We start from the raw sequence: 6,654 nt of genomic DNA on the forward strand, positions 1-6,654 counted from the left end.
CAATAGTCTCTACAAAAGGCCGGGCACGGTGGCTCATGCCTGTAATCCCAGCACTTTGGGAGGCCGAGGCGGGTGGATCACGAGGTCAAGAGATCGAGACCATCCTGGTCAACATGGTGAAACCCCATCTCTACTAAAAATACAAAAAATTAGCTGGGCATGGTGGCACACGCCTGTAGTCCCAGCTACTCGGGAGGCTGAGGCAGGAGAATTGCTTGAACCCAGGAGGCGGAGGTTGCGGTGAGCCGAGATCGCGCCATTGCACTCCAGCCTGGGTAACAAGAGCGAAACTCTGTCTCAAAAAAAAAAAAAAAAAAAAAGTCTCTACAAAAATAAAAAACTTGGCCACGGGGCCAGGTGTGGTGGCTCACACCTATAATCCCAGCAATTTGGGAGGCCAAGACAGCTGGATCACCTGAGGTCAGGTGTTCCAGACCAACCTGGCCAACATGGTGAAACCCCACTTCTACTAAAAATACAAAAATTAGCTGGGTATGGTGGCAGGTGCCTGTAATCCCAGCTACTCAGAGTCTGAGGCAGGAGGATCACTTGAGCCCAGGAGGTGGAAGTTGCAGTGAGCTGAGATCATGCCATTTTACTCCAGCCTGGGCAACAACAATGAAACTCTATCTCAAAATAATAATAATAATAACTTGGCTAGGCGTTGTGGCATTTACCTGTAGTTCCACCTACTTAGGAGGCTGAGGCAGGAGGATTGCTGCAGTGAGCTATGATTGCACCACTGCCCTCCAGCCTGAACAACAGAGTGAGACCCAACTCTAAAAGAAAAAATAAGGTAAGTAGAGACTACCATCTCTGCACTACGATGCTTATTACTATTGAAGATGCTCATGACTATTGGGTTGGTCAAATTTGGGACTATGAAACTATAGAAAGTCTGTGTTTTCTTTCTTCCATCAAAAGTCATGGTTCTGGCCGGGCGCAGTGGTTCACGCCTGTAATCCCAGCACTTTGGAAGGCCAAGGTGGGAGGATCACGAGGTCAGGAGATTGAGACCATCCTGGCTAACACAGTGAAACTCTGTCTCTACTAAAAATACAAAAAATTAGCCAGGCATGGTGACACACACCTGTATTCCCAGCTACTTGGGAGGCTGAGGCAGGAAAATCGCTTGAACCTGGCAGGTGGAGGTTGCAGTCAGCTGAGATCATGCTACTGCATTCCAGCCTGGGCAACAGAGCGAGACTCCATCTCAAAAAAACAAAAAACAAAGGAGTCATGGTTCTTATGGACACAGAAATGAGAGAACTAGAATATTCCATATTTCCTCATTTGTTTTATCCTACACGATTTGTTAAACAGTCTCAGAATACCTAGTAATACTACCTTCATCATTATGGTTACTAAAAACATATTTAAACTTTTTTGTAAATGCTATTCCCTTTCTTTTATTTTTTATGGTTATAATGTCTATATATTATCAGATCATAAGGCCATTACATACTATACTCTCTCTTTTGCCTTCATTTAGTCTCATTTCCATGAGTAACTAGTATACAGTACTGACCCTCAGCCCTTATGTTGACGTCTCTCCAGCCAGTTGGTCTCAAGTGCATTCTCCAGTGGATTTCTCAGGAAGGGGTCATGGGAACAATAATCCCTGAGTCCCTGCATGTTGATAACAATTTGTCTGTGCCCATTATAGTTGAAGGTTAGCTTCCCTTTTTTTTTTTTTTGAGACAGAGTCTCACTTTGTTGCCCAGGCTGGAGTGTAGTGGCATGATCTCGGCTCACTGCAGCCTCCACCTCCTGGGTTCAAGTGATTCTCCTGCCTCAGCCACCTGAGTAGCTGGGATTATAGGTGTGTGCCACCACATCCAGCTATTTAATATATACGCTTTTTTTGTGTGTGTCTTTTTGTTTTTTTCTTTTTGTGGAGAATGGGGTCTTGCTATATTGCCCAGGCAGGTCTTGAATTCCTGGGCTCAAGCTATCCTCCTGCCTCCGCCTCCCTAAGGGCTGGGATTACAGGCATGAGCCATAGCACCTGGTCTATTTAAAAAATATATATATGTGTATATTTTTTTTATTAGAGACAGGGTTTCACCATGTTGGCCAGGCTGTTCTCCAACTCGTGACTTTAGGCAATCTGCCCGCCTCAGTCTCCCAAAATGCTAGAATTACAGGCATGAGCCACCACCCCCGGCCTGTTCTTCCTTAAATATTTAAAATACGTCAGCCAGGTATGGTGGCTCATGCTTGTAATCTCAGCACTTTGGGAGGCCAAGGCAGGTAAATCACTTTGAGATCAGAAGACCAGCCTGGCCAACATGTGGAAAGATAGACCCCCCATCTCTACCAAAAAAACACAAAAATTAGCCAGGTTTGGTGGTAGTTGCCTGCTGTCTTTTTCAGATTACAATATTTGTCATTTTGGACAAATGAGATCACTTTATCAGTTTGGATCACTTGAGGTCAGGAGTTCAGGACCAGCCTGGCCAACATGGCAAAACCCCATCTCTACTAAAAATACAAAAATTAGCTGGGTATGGTGGTACATGCCTGTAATCCCAGCTACTTGGGAGGCTGAGGCATGAGAATCACTTCAACCTGGAAGGTGGAGGTTGCAGTGAGCCAAGATTGCACCACTACACTCCAGCCTGGGCAACAGAGTAAGACTGTCTCAAAAAAATTATTTATTCATTCACTTATTTATTTATTTTAGAGATGAGGGGGTCTCACTCTGTTGCCCTGGCTAGAGTACAAGTGCAAGCCACAGCGCCCAGCTTCTTTCATGTCTTTATTTTTTTTTTTTAAGACAGAGTCTTGCTCTGGAGTGCTGGAGTGCAGTGGCATCATCTCAGCTCACTGCAACCTCCACCTCCCAGGTTCAAGTGATTCTCCTGCCTCAGCCCCCAAGTAGCTGGGACCACAGGCGCACACCAACATGCCTGGCTAATTTTTGTATTTTTAGTAGAGATGGGACTTTGCTATGTTGGCCAGCTGGTCTCAAACTGCTGACCTCAAGTGATTCGCCTGCCTCAGACTCTCAAAGTGCTGGGATTACAGGAGTGAGCCACCACACCCGGCCTTATATAATTTTCTTTCTTTTTCTTTTTTTTGATACAGAGTCCTGCTCTGTCACCAGGCACCAGGCTGGAGTGCAGTGGCACAATCTCAGCTCATTGCAACCTCCCCCTCCTGGGTTCAAGCAATTTTCCTGCCTCAGCCTCCTGAGTAGCTGGGACTACAGGCACACGCCACCACGCCCAGCTAATTTTTGTATTTTTAGTAGAGACGGGGTTTCACCATGTTGGCCGGGATGGTCTCGATCTCTTGACCTCGTGATCTGCCCTCCTCGGCCTCCCAAAGTGCTGGGATTACAGGCGTGAGCCACCGCGCCCGGCCTTAACCGACCTATTCTAAATTCTCTTTTCTTTTATGGTAACTTTGTGTGGAATTTAACACATACTCTTCTGTTGCTCACATGTACATAAATTTAATTTTTCTGAAGGATTTGTTCAGATGGCTTTCCTACCTACGCCGAGCTCCTTCTTCTGTCTGTCGTCTTCTGGTAGTGTTCAAAAACATGATGTCTTAAAAAAATAAGAAAGAAAAGAAATAAAAACATGATATCTTGCTCTCTACTCCTACCCCACTTTTGTCTGAATCTACTCTTTCTTTGTCTCTGTTGTCCACGTCCTACTAAGTTTTTGTTTGTTTTTTGAGACGGAGTTTCATTCTTTTTGTCCAGGCTGGAGTGCAATGGCGCAATCTTTGCTCACCTCAACCTCTGTCTCCTGGGTTCAAGCGATTCTCCTGCCTCAGCCTCCCAATAGCTGGCATTACAGGCATGTGCCACTACCCCCAGCTAATTTTGTTATTTTTAGTAGAGATGGGGTTTCTCCATGTTGGTCAGTCTGGTCTCAAACTCCCAACCTCAGGTCTCTACAAAAATAAAAAACTTGTCCGCCTACCTCGGCCTCCCAAAGTGCTGGGATTACAAGCGTGAGCCACCATGCCTGGCCCATGTCCTGCTACGTTTTTTTTAGACAGAGTCTCGCTCAGCCATCCAGGCTGAAGTGCAGTGGTGCAATCTTGGGGCTCACTGCAACCTCTGCCTCCTGGGTTCAAGTGATTCTTGTGCCTCAACCTCCTGAGTAGCTGGGATTTCAAGTGTAGGCCAGCATGCCCAGCTAATTTTTATATTTTTCGTAGAGAGGTGGTTTCACCATCTAATAAAAATACAAAAAAAAAAAAAAAAAAAAAGAAAGAAAAAAAGAAAAAAAAAAGGCTGGGCGCGGTGGCTCGCCCCTGTAATCCCAACACTTTGGGAGGTCGAGTCGAGCAGATCACAAGGTCAAGAAATCAAGACCATCCCAGCCAACACAGCGAAACCCTGTCTCTACTAAAACTACAAAAATTAGCTGGACGTGGTGGCAAGGGCCTGTAGTCCCAGCTACTGAGGAGGCTGAGGCAGGGAATTCCTTGAACCTGGGAGGCAGAGGTTGCAGTGAACTGAAATCACACCACTGCACTCCAACCAGGGCAACAGAGCAAGACTCAGTCTCAAAAAAATAAAATAAAATAAAACAAAATTAAATGAATTAAAAAGAAAACTAAAGGGGAAAAAAACATTTTCAAAGATCTGAAGGGTTGTTATATACAAGAGGGATTAACCAGAGGAGATAGAATTAGACCAGCTTGGTAGAAGTTACAGAGAAACATGGGGTGCAGAGGCTCATGCCTGTAATCCCAGCACTTTGGAAGGCTGAGGCAAGTGGATAGCCTGAAGTCAGGAGTTTGAGACCAGCCTGGCCAACATAGGGAAACCCTGTCTCTACTAAAAATACAAAAAATTAGCTGAGCATGGTGGTGGGCTCCTGTAATCCCAGCTACTAGGGAGGCTGAGGCAGGAGAATTGCTTGAACCTGGGAGGCGAAGGTTGCGGTGAGCTGAGATTGTGCCATTGCACTCCAGCCTGGGCAACAGAGAAACACAACTGATCTAAAATTTTTCTTCCTTCCTCCTTTCCTTTCCAATTATTTTATTTTTGATCACATAAAACAAAATATAAAAGGTACAAAAGAATGTAAAGTCTTGCATTCAGTTCGTCTTCCTAGAGCCAGTTTTTGTGTATTCTTCAAGCTATATTTTAAGCATATATAAGGAGATTTTTAAATTTTTTTAAAGGAATTTAATATGCTTTTAGATAATGAAAGTATTTCTTATTCTTGTAGCAGCAGCCTTGCAATGACTGTCTCAGGCATTTCCTGTCCTGGGGCTATTCAGGGGAAATAAACAAGAAATCATCTGGGGCATTTTTTTCTCTATTTATTTATTTATATATTTATGAGACAGAGTCTCGCTCTGTCGCCAGGCTGGAGTGCAGTGGCATGATCTCAGCTCACTGCCTCCTGGGTTCAAGCGATTCTCCTGCCTCAATCTCCTGAGTAGCTGGGACTACTGGCACCCACCACCACGCCTGGCTAATTTTTGTATTTTTAGTAGAGGCAGGGTTTCACCATATCGACCAGGCTGGTTTCAAACTCCTGACCTTGTGATCCCCCTGCCTCTGCCTCCCAAAGTGCTGGGATTGTGATTCGCCTGCCTCAACCTCCCAAAGTGCTCACAGGCGTGAGGGGGCACAGTGGCTCACCCCTGTAATCACAGCACTTTGGGAGGCCAAGGTGGATGGATCACAAGGTTAGGAGAATAAGACCATCCTGGCTAACATGGTGAAACCCTATCTCTACTAAAAATACAAAAAATTAGCCAGGCATGGTGGCACGTACCTCTAGTCCCAGCTACTTGGGAGGCTGAGGCAGGAGAATCGCTTGAACCCAGAAGGCAGAGGTTGCAGTGAGCTGAGATCGCACCACTGCACTCCAGCCTGGGTGACAGAGAAAGACTGTCTCAAAAAAAAAATTTAGCCAGGTATGGTGGCAAACAACTGCTGTCCCAGCTACTTGGAAGGCTGAGATAGGAGGATCACTTGAGCCCAGAAGGTCTAGGCTGCAGCAAGCTGTGATTGCACCACTGCAAATAATAGGAGATAAAGAAGCAGAAGTATGGACCAGTGGTCTCCAAAACGAGGACCACCTACATTAGGAGGTGTGTGAGAAAATCCATTAGGGTGGGAGGAGAAAATATTAGATATTCAATTTATATTTATCTAATAATGTTTACTAATTTTTAATTTGTGAATTGACAAGGATGTCCTCAACCAACACAAAAGAACAGTAGTCACATCTTAAAGTATGGCACAAGAGGCCAGGCGGGTGGCTCATGCCTGTAATCTCAGCACATTGGGAGGCGGAGGCAGGTGGATCTCCTGAGGTCAGGAGATCAAGACAAGCCTGACCACTGACCAACATAGAGAAACTCTGTCTCTACTAAAAACACAAAAATTAGGCAGGCATAGTGGTGGGCACCTGTAATCCCAGCTACTCAAGAGGCTGAGGCGGGAGAATCATGAACCCGGGAGGCAAAGGTTGCAGTGAGCTAAGATCGCGCCTTTGCACTCCAGCCTGGGCAAAAAGAGTGAAACTCCAAAAAAAAAAAAAAAAAAAAAAAAAAATATATATATATATATATATATATACACACACACACACACACACACACACACACGGCACAAATGCTGAGGAAATAGGTAGACAGTGGTATTCTCTCATTACTCTCTTGTTTTTC

This window comes from Aotus nancymaae, unplaced genomic scaffold (genome assembly GCF_030222135.1).
Source record: "Aotus nancymaae isolate 86718 unplaced genomic scaffold, 86718_ANA_hifiasm-v0.15.2.pri h1tg000016l, whole genome shotgun sequence".
Classification (NCBI taxonomy): domain Eukaryota; kingdom Metazoa; phylum Chordata; class Mammalia; order Primates; family Aotidae; genus Aotus; species Aotus nancymaae.